Source organism: Salmo salar, chromosome 09 (genome assembly GCF_965601325.2).
Source record: "Salmo salar chromosome 09, fSalSal1, whole genome shotgun sequence".
Classification (NCBI taxonomy): domain Eukaryota; kingdom Metazoa; phylum Chordata; class Actinopteri; order Salmoniformes; family Salmonidae; genus Salmo; species Salmo salar.
In genome coordinates this window covers 33935667-33956435 of record NC_138299.1, presented here as the reverse complement: position 1 = coordinate 33956435, position 20769 = coordinate 33935667, and the positions used below count along the sequence as shown (strand labels likewise).

The window sequence follows — 20769 nt, the reverse complement described above, 5'->3', positions numbered from 1 at the left end:
GAGATTGTGTTAGATGCGGTGTATAGTGGTATACTGGTACAAAGAATGTAGAGGGAACCCTCTGAGTGTCTCTGTCTGTCTGTCTGTCTGTCTGTCTGTCTGTCTGTCTGTCTGTCTGTCTGTCTGTCTGTCTGTCTGTCTGTCTGTCTGTCTGTCTGTCTGTCTGTCTGTCTGTCTGTCTGCAAATCAAAATTACACCTCCTCACGTGGAAGGTAATATCTCTCATGATGACAGTAGAAATTAACAGTGTGTGAAAGCAGAAAAACAATAGCAAACAAACCCAAGTTGGCACAAACAAAGAGAATAAAACGTACAGCAGTTTAAAACATATCATCATCATAGTAGTCCATTCCATTCCAGTCCATATCCATATGATGTGTGTTCTCCCCCCTGCAAAGTCTACTAAAATATGCTGGTTAGGTCTATGCCAGGATGCTGGTAAAGTCTATTCAGTATATTGATCCATTCCACACAAGGCCCATGTAATATGAGTGTCTATTCTCTTCCTGGATAGTCTTCATCCAGTCAAAATCCATGTAATGTGTGTTTTTACTTCCTGAATGTTGTCTACTCCAGTATGCTGGTTCAATGTCTAATGACGGCCCTGCTATTGGTTCACGACGGGACGCAGCGCTCTGTTCTGAGCCCAGCCTCCAACAGGCAACAATTAAGACACCCAGGTCACTCAAGTTAATTACTTCTGCTCCCCCACTGGCTTCTGTAGGGGCAGCTAACCACAGGCACACGCCACAAAGAAAAGTCCAAACGTAGCCTAATATATGGAGCAAAGCAAAGGCTTCTCCCTCTCCCTCCATCTCCAGTCTGGCGCTGTGACTACAGGCCCTGATTGCACAATGTCACCGTCGCTGATCTGATCACCTTTTCTAGGAAAATGAGGATTACTCTGTCGTGTTGCGGGCAGTGTTGCAGCTCAGATGGCTGTGGAATTTCATATTTGTGGGCGCTTTTCCATTTATTTTCCATTCATTTATCAACTTAAAAGGAGCACCAAGCAGCAGCTGGTGAAAGGATAGAGAGAGAGACGAGAGAGAGAGAAGAGAGAGAGAGAGAAAAGTGAGAGAGTGATAGAAGAGAGAGAGAGAGCAAAAGCGAGAGAGAGAGTCTCCGTATCCGCTGATAAAACAGGGCAGCCTGGGGCTATTTATGCAGCTGACAACAGCAACTCCCACTGAGGCCCTGCTGCAGCCAGCTCCCAGCCAGCTTTCCCAAACACACACACATCTGCCAGGGGGAAGGGGAGCTTTATATTGCTCTTCCTTACATTACACATCTAACGCTAGCACCGATTTAGCACCTAACATCTACAGAGAAAGAGGACTCATAGTTTGGCTTTTTGTTAGCTCTCGGCATGGGAGAGGCACATGCATCACGTCTTGGGTGGGTCTGGAAAATATGACATTTTATCATTTATATTGCTCTCAAGGAGAAAGCAGCTGAACACTATTATCTTAATTTGCACAGATTACAGCGATAATTGTCCATAGTAGATTGTGCATCTTAAACTGTGCATTAGCCTTTAATATAAATAATACAATTTCAAGTATATAATTTATATCAACCGTAATTTTGACTTTCTGTTTATATTTACTGTGCATTCGTCACTAAGAGCATCTCCACTCTCTAGAATCCTACTTGTCATCAAATAGCTTCTACCGGTCACTGTGTTCTGGTGGAGAGCTAAGCTGGAGGCCCTTTATTCTAGTAGCACCAGCCAGTGGTTCTATATCCTTCCTTCCTTCCTTCCTTCCTTCCTTCCTTCCTTCCTTCCTTCCTTCCTTCCTTCCTTCCTTCCTTCCTTCCTTCCTTCCTTCCTTCCTTCCTTCCTTCCTTCCTTCCTTCCTTCCTTCCTTCCTTCCTTCCTTCCTTCCTTCCTTCCTGTCAGTTCATTTCAGTTCCCCTCAGGGAGAGCACCTCAGCGCCCCAGCAGCAGTGACACACTCTGCCACCCCATGACCAGAGGATGGGGGCTCCGGCGGTGTAACGCTATCATCCGTCCCCACAGATCTCACCCTGCCTGTCACACTGGGCCCCAGCACTCACCCCTACCCAGTCTCCAATAATTTCTCCCTGTCCTCCCTGCCCGATCCTCTTTAAAATGCCTAGCATCTGCGGCCCAGGAAAGGCAACTCTTTAGAGGGGGGAGATGATTTGCAGAGCTGAGAAAATGCTACACAGACCGGAGATGTACCGTTCCTGTAGCTAGCTTCCATCTCCACAGTGATAAACGGCCACTGTTTACAGGCTAACCACTGTATAAAGTGCGCTATAAATCACAGCGTAGACAAACTTCTGGGGGAGAAATGTGTTACATTAAAATGGGATTCTAAAGTAATTTATTTAAAAACATTTCTGGCTGCTTTGACTGAGTGACGCACCTGTTGTTGTGGTGTGCAGTGGGAGTGGGGAGTAGGAGCAGATCCTACAGTGTTAGGTTGATCTTGTTGGCAGGCCGGACCTCTAAACCCTGGCACCACACAGCCCTGTCCTCTGGACTCTAACCCCTGGCACCACACAGCCCTGTCCTCTGGCCTCTAACCCCTGGTACCACACAGCCCTGTCCTCTGGCCTCTAACCCCTGGCACCACACAGCCCTGTCCTCTGGACTCTAACCCCTGGCACCACACAGCCCTGTCCTCTGTCCTCTAACCCCTGGTACCACACAGCCCTGTCCTCTGGCCTCTAACCCCTGGCACCACACAGCCCTGTCCTCTGGCCTCTAACCCCTGGTACCACACAGCCCTCTCCTCAGCCCTGTTCACTAGCCCAGCTAGTGAACTCTAACCCCTGGCACCACACAGCCCAGCTAGTGAACTCTAACCCCTGGCACCACACAGCCCAGCTAGTGAACTCTAACCCCTGGCACCACACAGCCCAGCTAGTGAACTCTAACCCCTGGCACCACACAGCCCAGCTAGTGAACTCTAACCCCTGGCACCACACAGCCCAGCTAGTGAACTCTAACCCCTGGCACCAAACAGATGAGAGAGGGCATCAGACTCCCGCCTGCTCAGAGACCCAACCAGTAACTAATGTTACTATAAACCTCTACCCAGCCACTGTACAGATGTTAACTATCAAGACATTTTAATTAAATATTGACAATACATTTGAGGACATATCTTTACGGAGATGATCTTGGAAATATCAATAAACAGGTCCTTTACTCTGTACACACAAACCAGACAACCATGACAGAGTCCTTTAAGCAGTTACTTAATGGAACTGACACCTGTTCCTTCCAGAGGACAAACAAACTTCCTGTGAAGGACACGGTTTGGCAGACATCAATCCTGGCCAGAGAGAACCCTCTCTCCTCTCGGATATTAACCAACCCAGTGGTCAGATTAGATGGGGCTCATTAACTATCAACATATCCTTACTATTAGGCCCGACAAAATGGAGAGAGGCAGAGCAGCTGGCAGTAGATCGGGACGGCTACATGCTCACACCAGCCCCCCCACTTCAGTCCTCCGCTGGCCCAGACCCGGCCGCTTAGAACAATCACTGCAATTAATACCTCCAGCAGGGCTGGGCACAGCAGTGCTAATACGCAGACAGGCACACATACACACAAGCACACATGCACGTACGCACACACACACGCACAGACACCCACCCCAGCTTTACAGGCACACCTACTCTACACACAAATCCCAGCAACGGGTTGGGCTATTACGCCCAGATCATGTCCTCAGTAAATTACAGTGGAGTGCTCTGGTTGGATTGAAGAAAAACATTTATTGGATGAAAAGAAAAAGCCACATAAGAGATACGGTGTGTGAGAGAGAGAGAGATAGAAAGAGAGGTTGGTAGATAAACATGTAGAGTGTGTGTGGGGGGGTGTAAAAGATCTTATCAGAATGTCTAAATTGCTATGGGAGAGCTGTGAGAAATATTTTCCATTGAAGTCAATTTTGAGGCTGACAAGCCATGTAGAAATGTGCAGCATATGGCTGGTGTGTATTTATTGATTTATTGAAGGCACCGGCTCAGGGGATGCTCAAATCACTCATCCTACCCTACACTGAGACCCCCTTCAAATCACTCATCCTACCCTACACTGAGACCCCCTTCAAATCACTCATCCTACCCTACACTGAGACCCCCTTCAAATCACTCATCCTACCCTACACTGATACCCCCTTCAAATCACTCATCCTACCCTACACTGAGACCCCCTTCAAATCACTCATCCTACCCTACACTGAGACCCCCTTCAAATGACTCATCCTACCCTACACTGAGACCCCCTTCAAATCACTCATCCTACCCTACACTGAGACCCCCTTCAAATCACTCATCCTACCCTACACTGAGACCCCCTTCAAATCACTCATCCTACCCTACACTGAGACCCCCTTCAAATCACTCATCCTACCCTACACTGAGACCCCCTTCAAATCACTCATCCTACCCTACACTGAGACCCCCTTCAAATCACTCATCCTACCCTACACTGAGACCCCCTTCAAATCACTCATCCTACCCTACACTGAGACCCCCTTCAAATCACTCATCCTACCCTACACTGAGACCCCCTTCAAATCACTCATCCTACCCTACCCTGATACCCCTTTCAAATCACTCATCCTACCCTACACTGAGACCCCTTCAAATCACCTATCCTACCCTACACTGAAACCCCCTTCAAATCACTCATCCTAGGTGCTATAGGAGAACCCTTTGAAGAACCCTTATTCATTCCAGGTAGAACCCTTTTTGGTTTCAGGTAGAACCCTTTTGAGTTCCATGTAGACTCTGAGTTCCATGTATGACTCTGTGGAAGGGTTCATCATGGAACCCAAAAGGGGTTTACCTGGAACCAAAAGGGTTCTACCTGGAATGAATAAGGGTTCTTCAAAGGGTTCTCCTATAGCACCTTTTATCCTAAGAGTGTAAAGCATCAAACACTTATTCTCTCCTATTCAGTGCAAGTCATTTTCAGAAGCCAAAGCCATTCACACTAGACAGATACTAAACACCGCAATTCCAAAAAGTAAGAGGGAAGAGTATGACCAATTAGATTGATGTGAACATATTCTATTACTATAATCATATGTGGGGAGGGGAGTGGGGGTTATCACATTATAGCACAGGCAGGAAATATCACTTTATCTACTGACTGTCAAGTGCTTAAGTAAGGCTGCTGGCACTAAATAATATCAAGAAAATTTAAATACAATACTGATTAGCTAGAGTCATCTAATCTAACCAACGTCACCTTGAAATCAGTATTGTTCTGGTGGTCACAGAAGAAAAAGTTGGCCTGCTGATACAATACATGGAATAAATATTAACATATAACAGGGGAGAATATGATCCCTTCATTCAGTGGATGTGTCCCAAATGGAACCTTATCCCCTATAAAGTGCACTACTTTTGGCATGGGCCATTAGGGCTCTGGTCAAAAGTAGTGTACTATATGGGGATAACAGGGAGCTGAGTAGGGAACTACTCCTGGCTGTGTTCCCCAAACTGCCACCAATGTACACTGTGGAAGGTTCCTTCCTCCGGGTGACTAGCCAACAATATTGTTTCAACCTCCCTGTGTGCTCGGATTGAATTAAGTGATAAAAGCCACCTTGGGGTGACGACGGTAGAGCAGACAGTAAAATCTAAGTTAAGGGAAGCAGCAGAGAGACAGGAAGGCTAAGCTATACAGTCACGTTATAGCTAGGGCGACAGGTGGCGACATGGGGGAGACAGAGGGAGACAGGTGGCGACATGGGGGAGACAGAGGGAGACAGGTGGCGACATGGGGGAGACAGAGGGAGACAGGTGGCGACATGGGGGAGACAGAGGGAGACAGGTGGCGACATGGGGGAGACAGAGGGAGACAGGTGGCGACATGGGGGAGACAGAGGGAGACAGGTGGCGACATGGGGGAGACAGAGGGAGACAGGTGGCGATATGGGGGAGACAGAGGGAGACAGGTGGCGACATGGGGGAGACAGAGGGAGACAGGTGGCGACATGGGGGAGACAGAGGGAGACAGGTGGCGACATGGGGGAGACAGAGGGAGACAGGTGGCGACATGGGGGAGACAGAGGGAGACAGGTGGCGACATGGGGGAGACAGAGGGAGACAGGTGGCGACATGGGGGAGACAGAGGGAGACAGGTGGCGACATGGGGGTGACAGAGGGAGACAGGTGGCGACATGGGGGAGACAGAGGGAGACAGGTGGCGACATGGGGGAGACAGAGGGAGACAGGTGGCGACATGGGGGAGACAGAGGGAGACAGGTGGCGACATGGGGGAGACAGAGGGAGACAGGTGGCGACATGGGGGAGACAGAGGGAGACAGGTGGCGACATGGGGGAGACAGAGGGAGACAGGTGGCGACATGGGGGAGACAGAGGGAGACAGGTGGCGACATGGGGGAGACAGAGGGAGACAGGTGGCGACATGGGGGAGACAGAGGGAGACAGGTGGCGACATGGGGGAGACAGAGGGAGACAGGTGGCGACATGGGGAAGACAGAGGGAGACAGGTGGCGATATGGGGGAGACAGAGGGAGACAGGTGGCGACATGGGGGAGACAGAGGGAGACAGGTGGCGATATGGGGGAGACAGAGGGAGACAGGTGGCGACATGGGGGAGACAGAGGGAGACAGGTGGCGACATGGGGGAGACAGAGGGAGACAGGTGGCGACATGGGGGAGACAGAGGGAGACAGGTGGCGACATGGGGGAGACAGAGGGAGACAGGTGGCGACATGGGGGAGACAGAGGGAGACAGGTGGCGACATGGGGGAGACAGAGGGAGACAGGGGCTATAAAGGGTACAGTCACATTATCTCTAAACCAAACCCAACACCACAGCCTACTGTACTGTACTGTTCACTGCAGCTACTTTATTTTTGGTGTTTTGGTATTTGGTATTTTATTAGGATCCCCATTAGCTGTTGCAAAAGCAGCAGCTACTCTTCCTGGGGTCCACACAACACATGAAACATAATACAGAATGACATAAAACAGAACATCAATAGACAAGAACAGCTCAAGGAGAGAACAAAACTCAGCAAAAAAAGAAACGTCCCTTTTTCAGGACCCTGTCTTTCAAAGGTAATTAATAAAAATCCAAATAACTTCACATATCATCATTGTAAAGGGTTTAAACACTAAACAATTAATGAATATCCACCTGTGGAACGGTCGTTAAGACACTAACAGCTTACAGACGGTAGGAAATGAAGGTCACAGTTATGAAAACACTAGGACACTAAAGAGGCCTTTCTACTGACTCTGAAAAACACCAAAAGAAAGATGCCCATGGTCCGTGCTCATCTGCGTGAACGTGCCTTAGGCATGATGCAAGGTGGCATGAGGACTGCAGATGTGGCCAGGGCAATAAATTGCAATGTCCGTACTGTGAGACGCCTAAGACAGCGCTAAAGGGAGACAAGACGGACAGCTGATCGTCCTTGCAGTGGCAGACGACGTGTAACAACACCTGCACAGGATCGGTACATCCGAACATCACACCTGCAGGACAGGTACAGGATGGCAACAACAACTGCCCGAGTTACACCAGGAACGCACAATCCCTCCATCAGTGCTCAGACTGCCCGCAATAGGCTGAGAGAGGCTGGACTGAGGGCTTGTAGGCCTGTTGTAAGGCAGGTCCTCACCAGACATCACCAGCAACAACGTCGCCTATGGGCACAAACCCACCGTCGCTGGACCAGACAGGACTGGCAAAAAGTGCTCTTCACTGACGAGTCACGGTTTCGTCTCACCAAGGGTGTGATGGTTGGATTCGCGTTTATCGTCGAGGGGATGAGCGTTACACCGAGGCCTGTACTCTGGAGCGGGATCAATTTGGAGGTGGAGGGTCCGTCATGGTCTGGGGCGGTGTGTCACAGCATCATCGGACTGAGCTTGTTGTCATTGCAGGCAATCTCAACGCTGTGCGTTACAGGGAAGACATCGTCCTCCCTCATGTGGTACCCTTCCTGCAGGCTCATCCTGACATGACCCTCCAGCATGACAATGCCACCAGCCATTCTGCTCGTTCTGTGCATGATTTCCTGCAAGACAGGAATGTCAGTGTTCTGCCATGGCCAGCGAAGAGCCCGGATCTCAATCCCAATGAGCACGTCTGGTAAATGTTGGATCGGAGGGTGAGGGCTAGGGCCATTCCCCCCAGAAATGTCCGGGAACTTGCAGGTGCCTTGGTGGAAGTGTGGGGTAACATCTCACAGCAAAAACTGGCAAATCTGGTGCAGTCCATGAGGAGGAGATGCACTGCAATATTAATGCAGCTGGTGGCCACACCAGATACTGACTGTTACTTTTGATTTTGACACCACCCACTTTGTTCAAGGACACATTATTACATTTCTATTAGTCACATGTTTGTTGAACTTGTTGAGTTTAGCTGTTGAATCTTGTTATGTTCATACAAGTATTTACACATGTTAAGTTTGCTGAAAATAATATCTGTTGACAGTGAGAGGACGTTTCTTTTTTTGCTGAGTTTACATACATTTTTTTAAAAGGCACACGTAGCCTACATATCAATGCATACACACAAATTATCTAGGTCAAATAGGGGAGAGGCGTTGTGCCGCGAGGTGTTGCTTTATCTGTTGTTTGAAACCAGGATTGCTGTTTATTTGAGCAATATGAGATGGAAGAAAGTTCCATGCAATAAGGGCTCTATATCATACTGTACGCTTTCTGGAATTTGTTCTGGATTTGGGGACTGTGAAAAGACCCCTGGTGGCATGTCTGGTGGGATAAGTGTGTGTGTCAGAGCTGTGTGTAAGTTGACAATGCAAACAATTTGGGATTTTCAACAGATGAATATTTCTTATAAAAAGAAGAAGTGATGCATTCAGTCTCTCCTCAACTCTTAGCCAAGAGAGACTGGCATGCATAGTATTTAAATAAGCCTTCTGATTACAATTAAGAGCAAAACATGCCGCTCTGTTCTGGGCCAGCTGCAGCTTATCTAGGTCTTTCCTTGCAGCACTGGACCACACGACTGGACAATAATCAAGATTAGACAAAACTAGAGCCTGCAGAACTTGCTTTTTGGTGTGTGGTGTAAAAAAAAGCAGAGCATCTCTTTATTACGGCTAGACCTCTTTTAATCCTAGTAAAAAAATCCCTATCTTAGCTCAGTTAGGATCACCATTTTATTTTAAGAATGTGAAATGTCAGAATAATAGTAGAGAGCATAATTTATTTCAGCTTACATTTTTTCAATCACATTCCCAGTGGGTCAGAAGTTTACATACACTCAATTAGTATTTGGTAGCATTGCCTTTAAATTGTTAAATTGTAACTTCGGTCAAATGTTTCGGGTAGCCTCCCACAAGCTTCCCACAATAAGTTGGGTGAATTTTGGCCCATTCCTCCTGACAGAGCTGGTGTAACTGAGTCAGATTTGTAGGCCTCCTTGCTCGCACATGCTTTTTCAGTTTTGCCCACACATTTTCTATAGGATTGAGGTCAGGGCTTTGTGATGGCCAGTCTAATACCTTGACTTTGTTGTCCTTAAGCCATTTTGCCACAACTTTGGAAGTATGCTTGGGGTCATTGTCCATTTGGAAGACCCATTTGTGACCAAGCTTTAACTTCCTGACTGATGTCTTGAGATGTTGCTTCAATATATCCACATAATTTCCCTCCCTCATGATGCCATCTATTTTGTGAAATACACCAGTCCCTCCTGCAGCAAAGCACCCCCACAACATGATGCTGCCACCGCCGTGCTTCACGGTTGGCATGGTGTTCTTCGGCTTGCAAGCATCCCCCTTTTTCCTCCAAACATAACAATGGTCATTATGGCCAAACAGTTCTATTTTTGTTTCATCAGACCAGAGGACATTTCTCCAAAAAGTACGATCTTTGTCCCCATGTGCAGTTGCAAACCGTAGTCTGGCTTTGTTATGGCGGTTTTGGATCAGTGGCTTCTTCCTTGCTGAGCGGGCTTTCAGGTTATGTCGATATAGGACTCGTTTAACTGTGGATATAGATACTTTTGTACCTGTTCCTCCAGCATCTTCACAAGGTCCTTTGCTGTTGTTCTGGGATTGATTTGCACTTTTTGCACCAAAGTACATTCATCTATAGGAGACAGAACACGTCTCCTTCCTGAGTGGTATGACGGCTGCATGGTCCCATGGTGTTTATTGATTTCTTTTGATTTTCCCATATGTCAAGCAAAGAGGCAATGAGTTTGAAGTTAGGCCTTGAAATACATCCATAGGTACACCTCCAATTGACTCAAATTATGTCAATTCGCCTATCAGAAGCTTCTAAAGCCATGACATCCTTTTCTGGAATTTTCCAAGCTGTTTAAAGGCACAGTCAACTTAGTGTATGTAAACGTCTGACCCACTGGAATTGTGATACAGTGAATTATAAGTGAAATAATCTGTCTGTAAACAATTGTTGGAAAAATTACTTGTGTCATGCACAAAGTAGATGTCCTAACCGACTTGCCAAAACTATAGTTTGTTAACAAGAAATTTGTGGGGTGGTTCTAAAACAAGTTTTAATGACTCCAACATAAGTGTATGTAAACTTCCGAATTCAACTGTATATGTTTTGACCATGACAGTTTACAATCTAAGGTAATGCCAAGTAATGTAGTCTCCTCAACTTGTTCAACAGCCACACCATTCATTACCAGATTCAGCTGAGGTCTAGAACTTAGGGAATGATTGTACCAAATACAATACTCTTCGTTTTAGAGATGTTCAGGACCAGTTTATTACTGGCCACCCATTCCAAAACAGACTGCAACTCTTTGTTAAGGGTTTCAGTGACTTCATTAGCTGTGGTTGCTGATGCGTATATGGCTAAATCATCAGCATACATGGACACACATGCTTTATTTAAAGCCAGTGGCAGGTCATTGGTATAAATAGAAAAGTGTAGAGTACCTAGAGAGCTGCCCTGCGGTACACCACACTTTACATGTTTGACATTAGAGAAGCTTCCATTAAAGAAAACCCTCTGAGTTCTATTAGACAGATAGCTCTGAATCCACGATATGGCAGAGGTTGAAAAGCCATAACTGGTTATGGTCAATAATATCAAAGGCTGCACTGAAATCTAACAGTACAGCTCCCACAATCTTCTTATTATCAATTTCTTTCAACCAATCATCCGTCATTTGTGTCAGTGCAGTACATGTTGAGTGCCCTTCTCTATAAGCATGCTACAAGTCTGTTGTTCATTTGTTTACAAAGAAATAGAATTGTATTTGGTTAAACACAATTTTTCCAACAGTTTGCTAAGAGCTGGCAGCAAGCTTATAGGTATGATGTTAGAACCAGTAAAGGCCACTTTACCACTCTTGGGTAGCGGAATTACCTCCCTCCAGGCCTGAGGACAAAGACTTTCCTCTAGGCTCAGATTAAAAATATGACAGATAGGAGTGGCTATAGAGTCAGCTACCATCCGCAGTGGCTTTCCATCTAACTTGTCAATGCCAGGAGGTTGTCATTATTGATCGATAACAATAATTTTCCACCTCTCCCCCACTAACTTTACAAAATTCTAACTTGCACTGCTTTTCTTTCATTTTTTATTTTGTATGCATGAATACAATTGCACACTGTTCGTTGTTGGCATTTCCTGCCTAAGTTCGCCCACTTTGCCAATGAAATAATCATTAAAAAAATTGCCAACAATTAAGCCATTTGATTCGATGAAAGATGGAGTTGAATTTGTCTTTCTGCCCATAATTTAATTGAAAGTACTCCAAGTTTTTTCCATCATTCTTTATATCATTTATCTTGGCTTCATAATAAAGTTTCTTCTTCTTTTTGTTGAGTTTAGTCACATAATTTCTCAATTTGCAGTAAATAAGCCAGTCAGATGTACAGCCAGACTTATTAGCCACTCTTTTTGCCCCATCTCTTTCAACCATACAGTTTTTCAATTCCTCATCAATCCATGGAGCCTTAACAGTTCTAACAGTCAGTATCTTAACAGGTGCATGTTTGTCAATAATTGGAAGAAGCAATTTCATAAATTCATCAAGTGCAGTGTCTGGATCCTCCTCATTAATCACATCAGACCAATAAATATATTTAACATCATCCTCATAAGAGTCACAGCAAAATATGTTGTATGATCTCTTATACACTATTTTAGGCCCAGCCGTTGGAACTATGGCTTTCCTGGATATAGCCACTATATTGTGATCACTGCATCCAATGGGTACGGATACAGCTTTAGAACAAAGTTCTACAGCATTAGTAAAAATGTGATCGATACATGTGGATGATCTTGTTCCCGTAGTGTTTGTAAACACCCTGGTAGGTTGATTAATAACCTGAACCAGATTACAGGCACTGGTTACAGTGAGAAGCTTCGTCTTGAGCAGACAGCTTGATGAAAACCAGTCAATATTCAGGTCCCAGAGAAAGTAGACCTCTCTGTTGACATCACATACACTATCAAGTATTTCACACATATTATTTAGATACTGACTGTTAGCACTTGGTGGCTTATAGCAACACCCCAAAAGAAAAGGCTTTAGATGTGCCAACTGAACCTGCAACCACAACACTTCAATAACACTTGACATAAGGTCTTCTCTAAGCATCTGAATATATAGAGCAACACCTCCCCCATAAGCATGTATGTCTCTTCTATAGATGTTATATCCTTGTATTGCTACTGCTGTATCATCAAATTAATTATCTAAGTGAGTCTGAAATGGCTAATATACACTACCGTCCAAAAGTTTGGGGTCACTTAGAAATGTCCTTGTTTTTGAAAGAAAAGCACATTTTTTGTCCATTAAAATAACATCAAATTGATCAGAAATACAGTGTAGACATTGTTAATGTTGTAAATGACTATTGTAGCTGGAAACGGATTATTTTTAATGGTATATCTACATAGGCGTACAGAGGCCCATTATCAGCAACCATCACTCCTGTGTTCCAATGGCACGTTGTGTTAGCTAATCCAAGTTTATCATTTTAAAAGGCTAATTGATGATTAGAAAACCCTTTTGCACTTATGTTAGCACAGCTGAAAACTGTTGTTCTGATTAAAGAAGCAATAAAACTGGCCTTCTTTAGACTAGTTGAGTATCTGGAGCATCAGCATTAGTGGGTTCAATTACAGGCTCAAAAGGGCCAGAAACAAATAACTTTCTTCTGAAACTCGTCAGTCTATTCTTGTGCTGAGAAATGAAGGTTATTCCATGCAAGAAATTGCCAAGAAACTGAAGATCTCGGAAAACGCTGTGTACTGCTCCCTTCATAGAACAGCTTAAACTGGCTCTAACCAGACTAGAGAGAGGAGTGGGAGGCCCCGGTGCAGAACTGAGCAAGAGGACATTAGCGTGTCTAGTTTGAGAAACAGACGCCTCACAAGTCCTCAACTGGCAGCTTCCTTAAATAGTACCTGCAAAACACCAGTCTCAACGAAGAGTCTCAGTGAATAGGCGACTCTGGGATGCTGGCCTTCTAGGAAGAGTTCCTCTGTCCAGTGTTTGTGTTCTTTTGCCCATCTTAATCTTTTCTTTTTATTGGCCAGTCTGAGATATGGCTTTTTCTTTACAACTCTGCCTAGAAGGCCAGGTTTAAGCTTCAACCATAAGAGGATTAATTATAATTTGACTGCTTATCACTTTATGAAACACAGGTTTAATAAAGTGATACAATGTTGACAAAAACAAACAGAGAGAGCCGACCCACAGTGCTGGCTGGCTGCAGACAGACAGAGTCTGCATCCCAAATGTCACCCTATTCCCTACATAGTGCCCATAAGCCTCTAGTTAAAAGTAGTGCACAATATAGGGAATAGGGTGTCATTTGGAACACATCAACCAAAGAGATAAGAGTGGAGAAGGCTTAACTTTAGGTTACAACACCTGGAACACCCAGTACCCTGCAGGATGTTGCAGAAATATGAATTATCAAAAGAAGATGTTTCTGTGCGACAGAGAGCGACAAATCATTCAAATCCAGACGGTATTTACTGACCTCATGTATCCAAGCGGTATAGAAGACATCAGGCTATCTAGTCTATCACTGCTGTTCGAGCTGCTTTCGTTTCCAGGTAAATGTCAAAATAAAGGAAACACTTGAGTAAATGAGGGATACATTTACACACGGTTGTAGTTAACGAGTTAATTAAGCAATTAACATCCTATCATGCTTATGGTGATGTTTAAAATCCCCAGTTGTCTATTGTTTTGGCTACCTTGGCTAGAAGAAGAGATCTCATTGACTTTGAAAGAGGGGTCTCAAAGGAGCGTAGAGGGTTTAAAGGTGCTTACATATAGTGTCATATTTTGGTTGTTTCGAAGAACATTTTTTTTTTTTTTAAAAGGCCATAATATATCTGTATTAATAGTAGAATTATAGTTTTCCAAAGTATTATTTACTGGCTAGGGCTAGTGATGTGATTGGCTGTGATATTCGCTTATTGATCTCTCCTGCCGGTGCGGCATCTGCTGTCAAAATGGGAAGGCTGTTTTGACTTTGTGGCTGTGTTATCTAGTGGAAATCTAGTGTGAAATAGCTTTTCTTTTAACACAAAAAAATCGTTTTTACAGCTGTTTGAAGCTGGTGGACAAAAAATGAAAGTAAAAGGCTCAAGCGCGAGTCTCCGCCATGTTACGGGGAAATGGGATGCAGGGGAGGATGGGAGATTTGTTTTGAATGCAACCTAGTGCTGTTGCAATTCACCTAGCTTCCACATAAGGGAGAAATTCTGAGAAATGCTAGGTGTAGCACCTTTAAAGTGTGTGTGTGTGTGTGTGTGTGTGTGTGTGTGTGTGTGTGTGTGTGTGTGTGTGTGTGTGTGTGTGTGTGTGTGTGTGTGTGTGTGTGTGTGTGTGTGTCCAGATCTCAACCAAATTGAACATTTATGGGAGATTCGGGAGCAGTGCCTGAGACAACCTTTTCCACCACCATCAACAAAACAACAAATGATGGAATTTCCCGTGGAAGAATGGTGTTGCATCCCTCCAATAGAGTTCCAAACACTTGTAGAATCTATGCCAAGGTGCATTGAAGCTGTTCTGCCTCGTGGTGGCCCAACGCCCTATTAAAACACTTTGTTGGTGTTTCCTTTATTTTGGCAGGTACCTGTAGAAGCCCATGTTGAGAGAGAGAGTAAGAGAGAAAGAAAGAAAATCCTTGACTATGTACAGACTCAGTGAGCATAGCCTTGCTATTGAGAGAGGCCGCCATAGCCAGACCTGGCTCTCTCGAAGATAGGCTAGACAGGCTCACAAAATAAGGTGGAAACTGAAAACAAATCAAACATTGATAAACTACCAGAACTGTTAGGCCAAATACCACAGTGTGCAATCACAGCAGCAATGCTGTGACAAAAGGGCAACCAGTGGAGCACAAACAACATTGTAAATACAACCTATATTTATCTGTTCTACTTGCACATCGTTACAACACTGTACATAGCCAATAATGTAACATTTGAAAAGTCTATTTTCTTTTAAAACTTTTGTGAGTGTAATGTTTAATAACGTTTCCCTTGTTTATTTCCCTTTGGTTTATAGTCTATTATTTTTGCTTTGGCAATGTAAACATATGTTTCCCATGCAAATAAAGCCCATTGAATTGAATTGAATTGAATTGAATTGAATTGAATTGAGAGAGAGAGAGAGAGAGAGAGAGAGAGAGAGAGAGAGAGAGAGAGAGAGAGAGAGAGAGAGAGTGTGAGAGAGAGGAGAGAGATACAGTTTAGCTTTATGTCAGACACAGAACTGAACACAGTGTGGAGAGGACTAGGAGGAGAATAGGGTTTTACACAATAGTCTGAGAGGTTAAGGATGTTTATATGGTCAGGACTAAAGCTGAAGTAAACCAGTTCACCTCAATCAGGGATTTGGTTATTGTTTGTTATTGCCTAGTGCTTTATTATGCATATTAATGCAGGAAAAGTCACAGAGTTACATCAGATGCCACAGTTTGTTGCAGACAACCAAGGACAAAGTTTACCGTAGAGAGCACTCAATTAGATGGTATTACTGGTGCTGAGGACCTTCAAACTGACAGCATGCAAATCAGAAAAAAACGAATGGCCAGAGCCCACCAACACGGCTCCAAATACTCCCATTATAAATATGGAGCGTACAGTGGAGGGAGTACACACACACACACTCACACACACACACATACACACAAACACACATAGACACACGCACGTGCCTGGGTGAGAGAGAGGAGAGGGAGCATTATGAAATCACATAGGACCTGACCACCACAGTCTAATTATGCTAATTGCTTCAATGCCCTTGCTTTATTTATGCATGGCGGCTAAGATAAATAAAAGGAAATTGCTTTGGATCTAACTGTATTCATTTTAGAATGCAAACTAGCCTGTGTTTGTTATGAGATTGCTGATCTGTTTACCCTGAAAATTCTGCAGGTAATTGTAATTTTGATTGTAAATTTTTTTGTTCTCTGTGACAGTCCCAGGACTGCATCTTTTGTCTCCGGTTTTTATAATGGAATGCTTTGTAATATTTAAACATACTAAATTGTGTAAAAGCAGTCTGCGGCAGCATCAGAATATTGCGTCCAATGAAATAATATTCAATCCAATTTGACATATGTGTTAATCAATATAAATCAATATGCTGTGTTCAAGAATAATACAATGTGGATCAAAAGACTACACCAAAATAGTACATTTCATCCTTCAATGCTTTTAGTGACCTTTAGGATATTGTAAGTACTGTAGTGCAATGGCACTTAATATGAAATATGTTGTGTATCATACAACCAGAAACTGTAGACTCATTTCCAGCCAGCCAGCCAGCCAGTTAGCCAGACAGACAGCCAGCCAGACAGAGAGCCAGCCAGCCAGCCAGTTAGCCAGACAGCCAGCCAGCCAGCCAGCCAGCCAGCCAGACAGACAGACAGCCAGACAGACAGACAGACAGACAGACAGACAGACAGACAGACGCAGACAGACAGACAGACAGACAGACAGACAGACAGACAGCGACGCGCGCGCGCGCGCGCGGTTTATTTGGTACATTTAAACAAATGTGTAGTACGACATTACATTTATAAAACACTTAGCTACTGTCTATCATCATCAATCCAAAAACATTGATACTTGTTAAAATGTCACACATAAAATATGACTATGTGTAGCTTAACTATAACATGCATTTACTTTACTTAGCTCTTCATCTATATATATATAAAACAACGAAAGAAATAGGAAGCATGAAGGGGGGAAGACGAGGGGGATAAAGATAGAAACGTGAATGAATTAATTCATATGCTTATCTCATTCACTCTACAACCCTGTGGTGTTACCATTTAAAGAGAAAAAAAGGTTGTGTTTTTGTCAAGCGGCTCTGTTCCCCTGCTAGCGCTAGACAAGCGTGTTGATTTATTTATTGGATTCCAGCATTCCCCTCCTATATGTCGGTAACAAATGTGGCCACCGCTGGAGACTACATTGACAAGTCCTTTGTATACCACAGTAAAAAATGAGCCACTTACTTACAATACATCCATAGGATATCAGACGCAAAAAGAATTGAAATGGGAAGTGTTCACAGTGGTGTAGACTCTTCTGAAGGGGGCAGGGGTGGAGGAGGGAGGAGGGCTAGAGGAGGGGGGGAGGGGGCCAGGCTTGGTGGAGGGAGAGAGGCCACAGAGAATCAATAGAGAATAACTATTTTTCTTTGTAGAGAACTTAAGATTCAGCAAAAGTTTTGTCTGGGGAACTTTACCCTGATATGGGCAAGAGAGAGGATGAAATGTGCATTAATCCCTCCAACAAGTCATATATTCCTGCTAATACAATGACTTTTCACTGAGCCAGGCGGCCTGGCCCACTACCGTGCTCCCTGCCTCCCCTCTCCCCTTCTCTCTCACATAAAGCCTATCACTCAACGCCAGTGTTATAGTGCTGCTATGCCCCCAAGGCTAAGATAAGCAATCGGCCAAGTCCCATATTTTGTTAAATCACTGCAGCCACATTAGGCTGAATGGAGGGATGGAATGCGGGGATCTTGGAGAAGAAAGGGGAATTGGTTCGGTTCATGGCGCTGTATTGTGCTGCTGCTGCTGCTGAGATCCTTATCGTCGTGGCAACTAAAAGCTCAGACACACCGGTAGCACCTCTGAACAGAGTGTCGGCAGTCAATCTCTTTTGTGTAGCTAGCTAAAGACACTGCACTAACTCAGCAGCTAACATAGGCAGCTGTTTCATGGAAACTAGCTAATTCAGTGTGATTTAATTGTAATATCAATACTAGCTACAGTGGTTAGCTAGCTTAGAGGAAGTATTTAGTGTTGTGTGCACTGCATCTGTGCACTTAGCTAGTTACCATCCCATGGCCTTAATTGCACATGAAGTGTGACTGGCTCATCTGTGGATGTACGCAGAAAATGCCGTCTTTTTTCTTTTTGTTGTTGTTGGTTCCCACACGTGGGGGTCCATGCTCTCTGATTGGCTCAAAGTCAAGTTGTTGGCCACTGACGAGCATTGCGAACTACAATCAGTAGTTTCGTCTCTATCGGGTCGGCACGCAGCAGGTACCGCTTTTGTTCTAGCAAGAGAAGGAACGGCCTCCTACTGAGATAAGTACCTATCGGCAGTCTATCAGCAGTGAGATTCTTGATGTGTTTCATGCTTAAAGGAGACATCGGTCTTTTGTCTGCAGGATTGCCCTTGACACATCCTTAAGGAAGAAGTCTTGAACTTGTCATTTTTTTGTGCCCCTCAGACCTTCTCCGGTCTGACATGGGTTAAATACCAAATACCTCTGGCTCTTTAGCCACCCTCTGTGTCCTAAATGGCACCCTATTCCTTTTAGAGTGCACTTCTTTGGACCAGGGCAAAAGTAGTGCACTATGTAGGGAATATGGTGCCATTTGAGACAAACAAACTGTTTAGGATGTTAAAGAAGTTCCTGCTTGATAACCACCAGACATAATCCCCTCTCTAGATCAACTGTTTAGGATGTTAAAGAAGTTCCTGCTTGATAACCACCAGACACCATCCCCTCTCTATGATCTCTTTCATATATTAACATATTATCAGTGGTTTTGTCTTCAGAGACTAGAACACTGGTTTGTCTGTGATCCCAGTAGAGAAGGATACCAGCATGGGGACTTTCAACCGCAGGAACAAAAACAGGAAATATAAGAGAGAGAGAGAGAGAGAGAGAGAGGAGGGCATAATGAACCTACATGCTAATAAACACCTCTTATACCACAGACAGACTGGAAGGACACACAGTCAAATGAGTTTAACCAGATCCTCATCAAGCATTCTATACATCAATTCTTAACAGTTTAGATGTAGTGTTAGTTTGTGATAACAAACCCAGAATGAGAAAACATCAACTTTAATGTGTTGATAGTGTTTATTGGTGGAACTGTGGTGCTGTTTCCTGTTTGGAACATATGGAACCTTTATGACTCCTCCTAAGGTTTAAAGGCACAGTACAGTGATTAACACCTCAAGTTTAAAGGAACAGTAATAATTGTACATCCAGACATCATCAGCCCATAAGAACAACAGTAAAAGCTGACAGAGAAGATGTGCCTCCGCCCTGGTGGGAAATATGAAACCAAAACACCACCTTGTCACCCCTAAGATAAGCATATATGGGACTACATGATTATAAATGTCTGGTTTCCACCGACTACCATTACTGATATATTCACATTCAAATATTCACATATTTTTTCTAACTGTGTTGATATTCAATATCCATTCCAATCTGCATCACAGTAATGAAAGACAAAAAATGCCTTGACATTTCATTACTTATTTGTGTTGTAACGGGTAGTAATAGTGGGATCATGAAAATAAATAAATGTTGATCGTTCTATCATAATCTATATGATGGGTGATCTAAATGTATATATGAATGCAATACTTCATATAATTCATACATTACAGCTGCATTAATCTCCTCACAAGTACAATAAAGAGGTTTCTACAGTACATCTATATCCATGTTAAACTAAACCCAGTAAATCCATGTTAAAAGTGTTCATCTACATCTGTATTAGACCAAACCCAGTAAATCCATGTTAAAAGTGTTCATCTACATCTGTATTAGACCAAACCCAGTAAATCCATGTTAAAAGTGTTCATCTACATCTGTATTAGACTAGACCCAGTCATTGAGGCTAGGACGATGGGAGAGGCCTCCCCACTAGAAGTTAAGGGGGAAGGTGACTCGTACTTATAACACATGTAGTGACAGGTTAAGATCAAGGGCTGTGCTGACATTCTCCCTACAAAGGTTAATGTATGGTGGGCCCCGCGATGAAGAAATGAGGGCTCTGCCATCATTGCCAAGGCAAAAGGTCAGACACAAGCTGATTGGTGATAGAACTATCAAATTAACCAATCAATAAACGGTTGTGATGGGAGGAAGCAGGCCCCCAGGGGAGGGGAGTCAGACCGGACCAAATGCCAAGATGTCAATATCTCTGTCTGTGCCAGAGAGAGAGAGAGAGAGAGAGGAGAGAGCCCTCAGCCTACAGCCCACCAGCCCGGCTGTACAAGCCAGAGAGAGAGGAGAGAGCCCTCAGCCTACAGCCCACCAGCCCGGCTGTACAAGCCAGAGAGAGAGGAGAGAGCCCTCAGCCCACAGCCCACCAGCCCGGCTGTACAAGCCAGAGAGAGAGGAGAGAGCCCTCAGCCTACAGCCCACCAGCCCGGCTGTACAAGCCAGAGAGAGAGGAGAGAGCCCTCAGCCCACAGCCCACCAGCCCGGCTGTACAAGCCAGAGAGAGAGGAGAGAGCCCTCA

At 44.4% G+C, this 20769-nt stretch overlaps 1 protein-coding gene across 3 annotated transcripts in view; it reads right to left on the bottom strand.

The window, feature by feature from the left end:
• Positions 1–20769, bottom strand: part of LOC106611225 (neuronal PAS domain-containing protein 3) — a 469364-nt gene that overhangs the window by 120486 nt on the left and 328109 nt on the right. The gene's annotated exons all lie outside the window — the stretch shown is intronic.